We start from the raw sequence: 14,131 nt of genomic DNA, 5'->3' as shown, positions 1-14,131 counted from the left end.
ATGTTTTTCCATTTGTTTGTATCATCTATGATTTTTTTTTCCTCAGTGTTTCATAGTTGTAGAGATCTTTCACCTCCTTGGTTAAAGATATTCCTAGGTATTTTATTTTCTTTGTGGCTATTGTGAATATATTGAGTCTTTGATTTGATTCTCAGCTGCACTGTTATTGGTGTATAGGAATGCTAATGGTTTGTGTACATTGATTTTATAATCTGAGACTTTACTGGATTTACTTATCAATGTCTCTTGCTATAATCTATGAGGTTTCCTTGATGTAGGACTGTATCATAAACAAAAAGTGGTAGTTTGACCTCATCTTTCCTCATTTGGATACTCATTCTTTCTTTCCTTTGCAGACTGTTCTGGCTAGGATTTCCAGCGATAATGTGGTGACAGTGGGCATCCTTGTCTTGTCCCACTTCTGAAAGGGAATGTATTAAAATTTTCCCCATTCCATTCTTATGGAATATCTCTTTCCATATGATGTTTCTGTAGGATGTTGGCTATGGGTTTTTCACAGATGGATTTTAAAATTTAGAGATTTGTTCCTTCTATGCCTAGTTTGTTGAGGATTTTTATCATGAAAAGGTGCTGAATTTTGTCAAATGCTTTTTCTATATCTACTGAGATGATCATATGATCTCTGTTTATTTCTTTTTATGTGACTAATCACATTTGTTTATTTTCATTTGCTGAACCATCCAGGCATCCCTGGGGTGAAGCCCATTTGGTCATGGTTAATTATTTTTGTGATGTGCTGTTGAATTCAGTTTGCTGTTATAGAGGATTTTTGTGTCTATATTCATAAGAGATATGGGTCTATAGTTTTCTTTTTTGTTCTTTCCTGTCCCAGTTTTGGTACCAGAATAAACTGCTTTCATAGAATGAATCAGGAAAAATCCTCTAATTATCAATGTTATGGAATAATTTCTGCAGTATCTGTACCCACTCTTCTTTGTAGGTCTGATAAAATTTGGTTATGAATCCATTTAGTCTGGTGCTTTTAATTTTAGAAGAGTTTTTAATTACTGTTTCAATCTCATTGCTCTTTATTTGTCTGTTCAAGAGTTCTATATCTTCCTGATTGAGTCTTGAGAGGTTGTGCATTTTCAGCAATTTGTATATTTCTTAGTTTATGTGCACACAGTTTTTCATCGTATTCACAGATAATATTTTGTATTTCTGTGCTATCAGCTGTAATAGCTCCAGAAGGGATTGGGCCCCAACTTCAGTCTTCTGCAGCAGAACAACTATTAGTCTAGAATTTTGTATCCTACAAAATTCACATATGGAGAAATAAGGACTTTTCCAGAAAAGCAAACACTGAAGGAATTTGTCAAGACCAGACTTTCCTCATAGGATATACTCAGAAGCACATTATGCATGAATTAGCACAATAGATACCCACCAGCATAAAACCACCCAAGAGCTAAAGTTCAAAAGTCATAGTAAATCAATAGTGCAAGAGGAAAAACAAAGCAATAAGGGGCTACCAAACAGAATGAACAAAATAGCATCCCACATATCAATTCTATCAATCATCAAGAAAGGTTTGAATGCCCCACTCAAAAGATATAGGCTGGCTGAATGGATGAAAAAATAAAACCCAGGTAACTGCTATCTCCAGGAAATACATCTAACCCACAAGGACTCATACAGACTCAAGATGAGGGGATGGAAAGAGACATTCCCTACAAATGGAAACCAAAAGAAAGCAGTTATAGCCATTCGGCTATCAGACTAAATTGACTTTAAATCAACAATAGTGAAGAGAGACAAAGATGGTTATTATATAATGGTAAAGGGAACAATTTAACAAGAGGACATAACAATTCTAAATATTTATGCACCTAACACAGGAGCACCTAGATTCATGAAACAAACGCTACCAGATCTAAGGTAAGACACAAACAGCAGCCTCATAATTGTAAGGGACTTCAACACCCCACTGACAGAACTTGACAGGTCATCCACGCAGAAAATAGATAAGAAAGCACTGGAATTAAACAGGACTCTAGGGAAAAAATGGGCCTCCGAGACATTTTAAAAACAAACATTTTATGCAGAAACTACTTAATATACATTCTTCTCATTAGCACATGGAACATTCTCCAAGATTGATTATATCTTTGGCCACGTAATATGTCTCAACAAATTCAAAAAAAATAGAAGTCACATCATGCATCAATGGGATAAAACTGGAAACCAAGAGAAACATTTAATTCTATGCAAAGGCATGGAAATTAAACAACCTGCTGCCGAAAAATGAAATTAAGATGGCAATTCAAAGATTCCTTGGACTGATTGACAAAAGGAACAGAGTCTATCACAATCTATGTTTTGTTTGATTTTAAGCTGTTAACAAATGGGGGGGAGCAAGAGGGATATGGGTAAATCTGGGATGTCACAGGTCATATTGTTTTGGGTTATTAGTTCTCTTCTCACCTATGCTTTGCTTCCTCAATGGACCACTTTTCCCCCCTCCACAAAGTAGCTCTGTGTTCCTTAGATGCACCCTGGGAATTACATGGCCAGCTCCTATGGTGCTTGCCTGAGGCTGCTGTTCTGCGGCCAACAGAAGAGATACCAGAGCACTGCAAATCTCACAACATGTTAACCGCAGCTGCTTGAGCAGAAAAAGAAATCTGCCTGATTCTGCGTTGTATGTTACATAGCACGTGCATTTGATGTTTCCTAATATGTTTCCAAAGCAGCATGAGCAGCACGTCACACTCAGACTGTCACCATCTGACACTCAGAGCAGCACATGGTTAAAAGGTTCCAGTAAAGAGACCAGAGCGTGCTCATGCACACCTGAAGCTCCTGGAGATAGCGAAACATCCAAACATAAGGTATAGTGTGCTTTAACAAAATAGAAAGCTTCTGTGTCAAAATTAATTTAACTTCAGCTGGGCTAATTAATCCTAGTATGCATCTCTGAATATTTCATATTTCCCTTGGATTACTTCTAATATTCCTGATTGGGTCTTCATCTGTCTGTTTTCTTCCTATCTACTATTCATTCTATTAATTTTTTTCCTTGAAAATACACATTTTTTTTTCATATATCACTCTTCTACTTAAAGACTGTCAATGGTTTCTCTATGCCAAAAATAAAGCTCAAATGCCTTAGCTTGACATTTAAACTTCTCTGCCATCTGGCCTCAACTTGTCTTTGGTTGCTGCCTAGTTCCCTGTGTGTATAACATAAATCTTCTGCTTCAAAGTGGTCTAATCACTGTTACCCCATCACTTTATTTCCACAGCCTCTAGGAAAAAAATCTCATGAGTTTTCTGAAGAATAATTCTCTTTCTTCTGGCTTAAAATGACCATTTCCTTTGCCCTTTCTGTCTACTTTCCAGACTCCACTTGCTTTAGAAGAATTTTTCCACATCTTCATAGCTCTTGGGGTTAGTTGATTCCTCTGCAAAGTGTGATCCTGGAGTGGAAAATAGGTAGAGTCTATGAACTAGAAAGAAATACTGGATCTTTGTTCCACCTTTAATACATTTCAATGACATGACCTAGAATAAGTTCCTCAATCCTCTGTTCTTCTATTTCCTCATTATTGAAATGGAATTAATAACAACTGTTTTCTATAACCTAATTTCAAAATAATATAAGCTGCCTGAAAAGGTACTTTGAAAATAATAAAATACCCTTTGAATAGAACACATTATGGTAATTTTCTTCTGAACAACTGACATTATCCATCCACTTATACAAGGCCCTATTCTGTCTAATTCATAACAATATTATGGTTGGTGCTATTGTTATTTATATTTGTAGATAATGAAATAAAAAGGTTAAGTTACTTGTCCAAGATAAAACAATGGGTAAAAAGAAAATCTGGGACTTAAACCAAGGTAGGTAGACACCAGAGCTACTATTATTACACTATATAATGGCACCTCTTAGGGTATCTTGTGATTTATTATGAACATTAGTTTAGTCTTATAAACTTCTTGAGGCCAATCACCACAACTCATTGTCTGTGACCTTTATGCTTTCTTGTCCCTCTGTCTGGAATGCTTGTCACAGGGCTCAGTCTCCATCCTGTCTTTGCTCAAATTACACCATATTTAAAATTATTCCCCTCCAATCTCTTCTATCCATTCTATCCTCTTTGTTTTCTCCATATCACTTATCATTTGACACCCTACATGTATGATATAGTTATGTTTTATGGAGGTAACACTCTTATAAAGCAAGACAATAAAAACACATCACTACATTGTCTCATCCTAGTAAAATGTAAACTTCATAAAGATAGGAATTTTTGTTTATTTCATTTATTACTATAACCTCACTCCCTAGAATAGTGCCCGTAATATATACTCAATAAATATTTGATAATAAATTATTTAACTTAGGATATGTGATTGACCAAATGATTTGGAAGTTTTCTTAACCAAAGGCTACTAACATTTGTGTTCAACTCTCTCTCTAAAATAAGAATAGACACAATATCTATAATTTTGGCATTCTCTTTAAATGAATCATTGGATAGTGTCATTTGCATTAATAGGTATAATAAAATGCACTCTGATGTGTACAGGCATGTTAGAATTGGACTTTATTTTTAAACTAAAAATAAATTTTTATTTTGTTTTTTCTAATTTAAAAATTTGTGAATAAGTTTTCAATAAGAGAAAAATATCTTTATAGGATAAGCCTCTATATTCTATGAAGATTTGTTCGTCATAGTGCAAATGCATCCATGCTGATTACAGGACAAAATTTAAATTCCTAATCATGAGCTACAGGTCATTTTAGGATGTAGTCTCCATTAATACATCTACTTTCATTCTTTATCACTCCCATTTATCAGAGGTAAAACAGCACAGTAGCTATGCCGCCAATGTTGGAGGCAAGCTAGCTGAGATTACATGCCAGGCTCACCCTTGATCTTCTTTAATTCCCCGTCAGTAAAGTGGGGATAGTTATATTGACTAATTCCTAGAGTTATTATGGAGATAAATAGTTTTGGATCCTTGCTATTTGTATTAACTTCAGTTTGCAATCCAACTACTTGTAGCTTCTCAGCCTTCCAGCAGAGACTTTTTCCTAAATTTGTGCCTCTGAACAGCAGATTCTTCTTCGGGTTAAAGAAAACACCTATCCCTAAGATCCCTAACTGGAAAATTGCATCATACCTTTTAGGTCTCAATGCAGATGCTGCTTTCTATGAGAAGTCTTTCCTGATTTTACCATTCACATTCAGAAACTACCCCTCTAAAGTTCAGCTTCCTATTGCACGTATTTTGATTTTGACCATTAACATCTTGCTTCCTTGGTTTGCTCAAAAATCTCTCTCTTTACTGGATTAGAAATTCCTTAAAGGTAGAAAATGTGAATTTCATTTTTATATTACCAGTACCTGGCACATAGTTAGCACTCAATAAATACGATTTAACTACACAAATTAATGACCTGGGTTTTTTTATTTGTATATTTGTGTGTAATTAAGTGATATTCAAAGCTGGAAATGTATTATTTGTACCCAAACTAGTTTTAGATTAAGTGATCACTTAATGTATTTTTGGTATGAAATGTTAGCAGTATCATATCTTGGGAAGAAACAATTTTTCCTACATTGTGATATTTTTTCTATGTGAAGTAAGCTCAACTTACAAATTTCTGGCCTCGCCACTGCCACCCCTCCCCCCCTCCCCCGGGCCATTTATTCTTCCTAACATATGGCTTCTTATTTAGACTGAACAGTTTGAAATGAAAACTGGTCCTGCTAGGCTAGGCCCCTTGCCCTCTTTTTCAAGAATGGACTTAACCCAGAAAGAATGTGTGCAATGGTCAAATAGCCAACATGGCCAGGAAAAGTGCATTCTCGTGGTGGAATGGTTTCACTGCTGGAAATAATACCTAATTTTGAGTTTCAATTTCAAGAAGCTATTTTATCTTTAGATGCAATCCACATTGGTAACTGGGAAGACCAAGAGTTAAGGAGAGTTTTTGTGTCTCACATTTGTCTTTCTCTTTGGTCTTATTTTTCAATGGTTTTAAAATTCAGGTGTTGAATAATGAGGCTGTTTACTAGACTGTCCAAATCACAACATTGTTCATAATTTAATTATGTTTACACTTGGACATGAATTAGGATGTATTACTGGGCAGTGTTATCCTGTCTACAACATTGCATGCATGCATCTCAAGTCATGTTGGTGTATATAAGAATGCACAAGGAAAATACTCTGTGTGACTATGAAGGAAAAAATTCAATCTACCATAACACCAAGGAAAACATGGTCTTCCTACCAATGAAAATCACTATTCTCATCCTCAAATAATTTCTAGGAAAGAGGAAGCATAAAACTCATTCAGGTGCGTGGTGCTGTATTAGAGTCTTCGGATTCTCCAGGCAATCTCTTGCTTACAAATTTGATTTCCCCCGATCCTAACATGGTCTTTACGTAGAGTGAATTTTGTAAATACGCATGTTTCGTGGATCCACTTATTTCACTTTCTGTTGGAAAAAAGCCTCTAATGGATGTTTTTTCCACTTTATTAAGTAAAATATTAAACATAGTGAAAGACAATTTTAAGTTGAAGTGTCATATCAGATTGGTTTGATTCACTAATCAAACGTGCTTATAAGCGACAGAAGTGGTTTGCATTTTCATTTTATAACGTTAAGATGCTATAAAACATAAGAATAAGAAACTAAACAGATTACAGTCATATTAAAATGCATTAGCAGTGAGAGTGGGGAAAACGGGTTCTCATCACTATACATACTTACCGTTCTAAGATTTCACTAAGGAGCCATCTCAAAGTACCAACTTTTATTACACAGTTTTCCTTTTTATATTCATTTCCACACCAGTGTCCTATATTTCAGCCACATTTGAGTCGATTATATCTGGAAACATGTGAATATAATTAATATGTTAGCCATAATGGCATGTTATTACTGATTTCTTTAGTTGGTTATTTATATTTAACTAAAATATTTTTTTGCTAATGAGGGCTGTGAGTTCGAAATTTTGGCAGATGTCATAAATACTTCATATAAAAACTTATGTTTTTCTGTCTTAAAACTAAAGGAGGTAATATAATTGGTGAAATATTTATAAATAAGAGCATATAGAATTACCAAATATATACTGGATGATATCTCTGTAAGGTATGTTCTATATCTATGAAATTGTGTGTGTCATGGGCCAAATACTTAGATCCCATCCAAATTTTCACCTTCAACACCTTCAAACACTTTATTAACTCGTCTAGGTGACTATTAATACAATACTAGTGTCACCTTGATATTAATCCGTATTTGTCATAGTATAGATTAGTAATATCTGTTCTTCATTATACGTATGTGCCAGAAAATGTTTTTGTACTGAATATAATATCTTAAATTTCTCCCTTACTCATATTCTTCTTTTCTGTATCTATTTCTATTTATAAAAATGTATATAACAGCTACTATGTTTAGTTTCTGTATGGCAAGGAAAATAATGAACAAAGTAAATAGACAACCTACAGAATGACAGAATGGAAGAAAATAATTGGAAACTATACATTGAAAAGGAACTAATATCCTGAATCTACAAAGAACTCAAAGCAATCAGCAAGAAAAAAAAAGTATAAAAAGGTGAGCAAAATACCTGAACAGAGTTTTTTCAAAAGAAAATAGACAAATGGCCAAGAAATGTATGAAATAATGTTCAACATCATTAATCATCAAGGAAATGCTAATTAAAACTACTATGAGATTTCACCTTCCCTCTGTCAGAATAGGATTATTTAAAAAATTAAGGGAAAAAACGATGCTGGTGTGGATGCCGAGAGAAAGGAGCAGTTCCAACAGTTGGTGGGACTTCACATCAGTACAGCCTCTGTGAAACCATGTGGGGTTTCCTCAAAGAACTAAATGTAGACCTACCATCTGATGTAGATTCTACCATCTGGTGCAGCAATCCCACTACAGGGTCTTTACCCAAAGGAACAGAAGTCATTTTACCAAAAAGAAAACTGCACTTGAATGTTTGTCACAGGCCCATTCACAATTGCAAAGATAGAGAATCAAGCTAAGTGCCCACCAATTCACCTGTGGATGAAGAAAAAGAGGTGTGGAGTACTACTCAGCCATAAAAAGGAATGAAGTGTATCACAGAGAACAGTATCCTAAGTAAAGCATCTCAGGAATGAAAAACCAAATCCACGTGCTCTCTCTAATAAGTGAGAGCTTAAAGGGGGTCCACACAATCATATACTGCTTTAAAGACATTGGGAACTAAGAGGGGGCAGTTGGGAGGGCGTGAGGGATAAAAATTTCCCTGCAGACTTAACCTTAGGAAGTCTTAACCTCAGTGGGGAAACTGAGGAAAGCTTCATGGAAACAGTAGATCTTACACTGCACTACTCTGGTGATGGGCACACTAGAAGCCCTGACTTCAGCAATTCAAAATTCGCCCCAGTAATAAAAACACTTGTATCCTGTCCATGTTTTGAAATTAAGGGGAAAAAAGGCGATGATTTAAAGAATGAAGCCTAATGGGAATTTGCTAGGAGAATCATTAGTGCTGTTTGAGAAAACTTCATTTTTAAAGTATGAAAAAATAAAAGGGGCTAGACTAGTTAAGACTTTCAAAAATAATACTGATTGTGGACGGTACCTGTGGCTCAAAAGGGTGAGGCGCTGGCCCCATATGTCAGAGGTGGCGGGCTCTAACCCAGCCCTGGTCAAAATAATAATAATAATACTGATTATTTAATTCACATGTCATCATCCCTACCTTAGGGGGCTTGATGAAAAACTTGGGAACTTTGGAAAAAATCTGCAAATGTATAACTAAAAGCAAAGATGTCATTGAAAGAAACAAAAGAATTCTCATTCACTGAAAAATCTCAGCCAGTATTTATCCCAGGCCTTATGATATGCCTCATATTGTATTTTAGAAAATTGGTTCCCTCCCCCTCCCCCCCAAAATTCCTGGATTCTTTTTCTTGTTGTTCTGTTTGGCAGAATTGATCACACCAGCTTACACTGCTTGGGATTTCATCATTTAGAAATTCTCCTAAGTTAACCAGAGCCTTCTATAGTCAGTCATCAAGAATCTTCAGATTTCAGGGAAATGAAATCTTCCTCAAACTCTCTGGGACACACTGGCCCTTCCTTTCTATTCCTACTTCTTTCTTACTGTGTTTTCTTCCACAGTAACAATTGAAAAGCTTAAAACTACACTTCCCAAACTTCCTTGCAACTTGGCTTGAATAAAAGAAGTAAGGTTCTTGAGTCAAAGAAGAAGTTCCTTCAAGTAGAAGCATTAAGAAGATAGACTCCTATCTCTTTTGTTTTAATAAGGAATTATCAAATGGAAAACACTAATTTAAAAATATTTCTTTCAATTCCTGCTACACTGTCGACTATACTCTCTGCTTTTATGCATCTTACACATAGTGTAATTCATCACAAATAGAAAAAAACAAAGCTATAAGGAGATAAAATGCTGTTGACCTTCAAAAGAGGGAAGACTTAACCTCAGTGGGGAAACTGAGGAAAGTTTCATGGAAACAGTAGAACTTATTGGAAGCTCGTGGAGAGGGGAAAAGGTCAGCATAGGCAAATCATACACGGGGTGGGGGAACAAGAATTTAAGAAGTTTTTTAAGAATGGTGGAAGAAGACACTGTCTCAGAACTGTAATAATCTTTTCATGATTACCGGGTTTTATGCAATGCACAGGATCACGACACTGGCATTGAAAGAATGCAGTGTCTTCAGATTATGTGCAGAGGATGATTCCTCAGGACAGGGTGGTTCGATGTTGTCTGTTTTGTCGTGTATATATACTTAATCCATTTGTAAAGGAACTTGAGGTGGCTGACCTGGCAATTGATTGGGTGTGCGTGCCTGTGAGAGAGAAGAGCTAAAGATGACATTCAGTTAATATTTGCTGAAAAATGAATTAATTTACCGAGACTTGGTGAACAGAAGATGGAAGGGGCACTACGGGAGTCCGACAAGTGAGAGAGGAGTTGATTTGTAGAGATAATAGGAATTGACAGTGAGTATATTAGAGCAGACACTTATTGTGTCTGCAACTATATGAACTAGTTGCAAAAAAACAAAAAAAGCCGATTTGGTTGCCCTGTGGCAGTCTTTCCTTACAAGCTGTGAAAAATGCCCTCACTGAACTTCACTTGTCAAGAGAAAGCCCAGTAGTATCCTGAGTAGGGCCAGATGCTGGGCTGTCTAAGTAGACAGACGGCAGGTGGAACTGACTTTGTCAGTAGCATAGTGGGACCCCCCAAATACTCCATCTTTTGCAGCAATTGGAAAATTGCAGCAATTGCAATAATTGAAACATTGCTTGGAGCTACGTGGAGTGAGAGAACTTGCATTGCATGCTACAAAAGCGATCACACTGTCCCTCCTTTTTCCTTCTCTAAAAACGTGCCTAAAGGGCCAGTTTTCATGACTCTGGACACCTAATGACATCATTGCAAAGCCCGTCCAAAGAGGAACATCAGACTATTTGCAAATCATCAGTTTCAAAATAGTCAAAGCAACCCATTCATGTGTTCTTGAAGTGCCGAAAAGGTTTCCAATATTCTTGTAGCATGTGTGAAAAGTAGATGTCATCTTGACTTTGTAGATTAAAAACAAACAAAGGAAGGGAAATGGCTAGGAAATTTGCTTACACGAGCAGAGCAGGTCCCCTGTAATTCCAGGCATAAACCAGACCTAGATGCTGACTCAAATCAATACTTTCAGCTTTTCCCAGCACACGTCATGCCTGTGTTTTGCCCAGAAGCAGCAAAGCAGAAAGAACACACCTTTCTTGTCCTCCTACAGAGAAGACACTCGAAAAATCCAATTCTGTTTGGCTAGTGAAGAAAGGCATCACCTCTAAACTCAAGTCTATGGGATTCAGACAGTCCTGGCTGCACACATGGGTAGGGACTAACCCTCTGTTTTCTTATCTGCAAAATAGAGACAACAAAAATACTTATAGCTTATGAAAACTATTGTTTTCAGAGAACATGCTAGGTTCATTGTTTAGTACCAAGTTTCAGCCCTGTCTGTCCTCGGAAACCAAGTTATTATTCTTAACAGGTTCCTTTTGCCGATAAGAGACGTTTCTTTTTTTCCTGAGAGATAAGTTTTCAGTTTTAAATGCATTGTTTGCTTAGAAATAATTAGCATGTTTCCAGCGCTCAGTACTGTTCATTTTTTTTAAAAAGGCACAGGAATGAGAGACTTTAGCCCTATGCAACCATTTCAAGAGTAATTCCTTTAACAACAACACTCTGTGATTGAAATCTTTCATTATTCACTTGTGTATGGCGAACTGAGATAGATCCTTCATCCTCCTTGGATCTGAAGACCCAAATGGGCTCAGCTGCAGACCAATTATGATATTCGAGTATTTTCAAGATTGCTGAATGGGACGTGTTGAACTGTGCTTGTGTGATTAGCGTCATTGATTTCCATAGAAAGTGCAGTACTTCACTTCAATCAGTATTGTAGTTCAGTAGTTCAAGGCAGTTTGCTCTTCCTTTGAACTTCACAAAGAATATCCGATACAAAGCCAGCCTTGTAAGGGTCACAGTGATAATCTGCCAAAATCCGACATTTCAGGATCAGCTATAATCTGTCCATTTGAACAGATTAGATCATCTCATTACTCAGATATGTGTTTTCTGTCTTACCTTACTTACAGATTATACTGTGCCATTATTTGCAAACAACTATTGATTACTTTAAAAATAAATAGGGATGCATTACATGGGAGTCTCCACTGTTTCTTTTGTTCAGAAATGTTTTACTGTTGTCCAGTTGAAATAGTGATGTCTTGTGCCTGGAAGATGATAAGCCCTTCCCTGAAAAATATGGAGGCTTTTAACGTAATGAGAAAGAACAAGTAGGGAACTGGTGGTTAATGGATCTTCGCCAGTCACAGACATGAAACTTGGTGAACTCTTTGCTCAATCTATCCTTCTAATTATTTCAATGGCGCCTGTGATCCGGTTTACAGAGACGCATTAAGAGAAAGAGATTAGAATTGTAGCATCATAAGTGAAGGAAGGGAGCTGTGCCTTTTCTGTACTTGGCTGGAGCCATATTGGGAGTACATTACCCTGACCCCCTTGGAAGGGAGTCAGTACACATTTTTAAAGGTTAAAATTGTGTGCTTATCTTGCCTCCACTTTGGAGTCTTTCTTCGCCAGCTCAGAGGACATTTGGCCTATCACTTGTTCTCAACATTTTTATGGCCATTTTATAATGTTTAAGCTCTGGCAGATATTTTCAATTATACAGAAGAACAGCAATCTGAGGATTGCTCTTCACCCTTCCAGCGTCAAAGCAAAGCTATTCCTGGAGATAACAGCAGAAGCAAATTGCACAATTCCACTTCTCCTTCCACTTCTCGTGGAGACCATTATCTATCGCTTCTCGGCCTTTTGGCTAAGATCAAGTGTGAAGACCTTTATCTAAAGCAGAGTTATATCCACAATTGCCTGCTCATCCCTCCTGCCAAGTCTGCAGTCATGAGGTCCATGATCAATAGTGTGGTGAGTAATCAATAGTTACAATGGATTTTGAAACACTGTTTTCAAACATTTGCACGGGTCAATGTTGAAATGTAGAATTTTTTATTCTCGAGAATCTCCTGCAAAAATACAAATTGATTTTCGTTTTGGTATCAGAAATACTCAGAATTTGAAAGCAACACTCCCAACCAGCTCCCGTATTTTCTTTCTCGTGTTATATGTACTTGTTCCATTTTGGCTTTTGTGAGATAGTATTTATTAAAATTTTTCAAAAGAGAGTCTTAGATGCTGGTTGTTTCTTTTGCCTTCTGCCCCACAAAGTCTCTGAAAGCTTTTATCTTTGAGAACCTACAACTAACTGAGCCAGTAGTTAGATAAAGGATGAAGGTCAAATGACAGGTCACAGTGTAACTGTGACCCACTCACTTGGATCATTGTCAATGAAATAGTGAAGGATGTTTCTCAAATTTTGTCTTTCCATTTCATTGAAACAAACTTCAGGAAAGCTTTCTCAGCCTTCTGAGGGTTCCTCCAAGTAAATGAACATAATGTTCTATAGGTGGTCATCTCATAAGAGTTTAGCCACCTGGAGTTTGGGGCAATGTTCTTATTTTCCATTTGAGAATAATAGAATGTCCTTGATTAAATAATGTAGATGATGTTCATAGGATCATGAGTAAGTTATCTCATTCATTCCTTCAGCCAGTCACCCATGTACTCATCCAATACATATTTGCATTCAGGAGATAGATGACATAGTCATCTATTCTGGTGTCAGACAAGCTTTTTGTTCCAACAGAAGATTGAATTTTTGTGAAAAGCCTAAGTTTCTTCTTTTGTCTGCTCCTTTAGACTTAATCAGAGTCAACCTACACACAATTTTGTTAGCCTAAGAAAATTTATAATATTTCGAGTGCCTAGAAGTACTCAAACATATTTTCAACAAAGAATTGCTTTTAATTTGACTTGACTTGTTACTTTTACTTTTTTTCTTATTGTAACAACATATTCCAGGGCTATCATAAGTAGACACCAATAAAAGCGTATCATTCCACTTTGGAACTCATCTGTGTTTTTCAGGCCAATAAATCACCGATCGTAGCATTGTGTAATGTATTCTGTGGAACAGCACATCCTCTGAGCAGGAGGCAGGGGCCTTGGTTTCAGCTCCTGTCCCATCTGCTTCAGCGGTCCTCTGAACGGTAGTGGCAAATGTTCATGCACATTCTCTAGTGTCAACCCGTGGCCAAACATGGAAGTCCACGGCATTGTCACAAATGCACTGTCCACAGTGATTTTCAGAGTAATACCTTCTTGATGTTATATTCTCAAGTCTGTTGACAGGGACAATTCTGTTTTGTGATCCATCAGGCAACCCTCAGGGTCTACCTCAGCATCCCTGAGTCATTTCTGGAATGTGTGAAAAATGTTCCTCTGCCCGTGGCTTCTGTCTGCCATCTTGCTCTCGAGTCACCTCGGGTATCACTTGTAAAACAGCTTTCTCATCGTTTTCTTTTCTTTGTTGTTGTTGGTTGGTTCTATTCCTTTTTTCAGAGACAAAAATGCTTTCATTGGATACATTCAAGGAGGTTAAATATCAGCTTTGTGCCTC

Source organism: Otolemur garnettii, unplaced genomic scaffold (assembly GCF_000181295.1).
Source record: "Otolemur garnettii isolate 467f Iridium unplaced genomic scaffold, OtoGar3 scaffold00010, whole genome shotgun sequence".
In the NCBI taxonomy this organism is placed as follows: Eukaryota; Metazoa; Chordata; class Mammalia; order Primates; family Galagidae; genus Otolemur; species Otolemur garnettii.
This window is presented reverse-complemented; position numbering follows the sequence as displayed.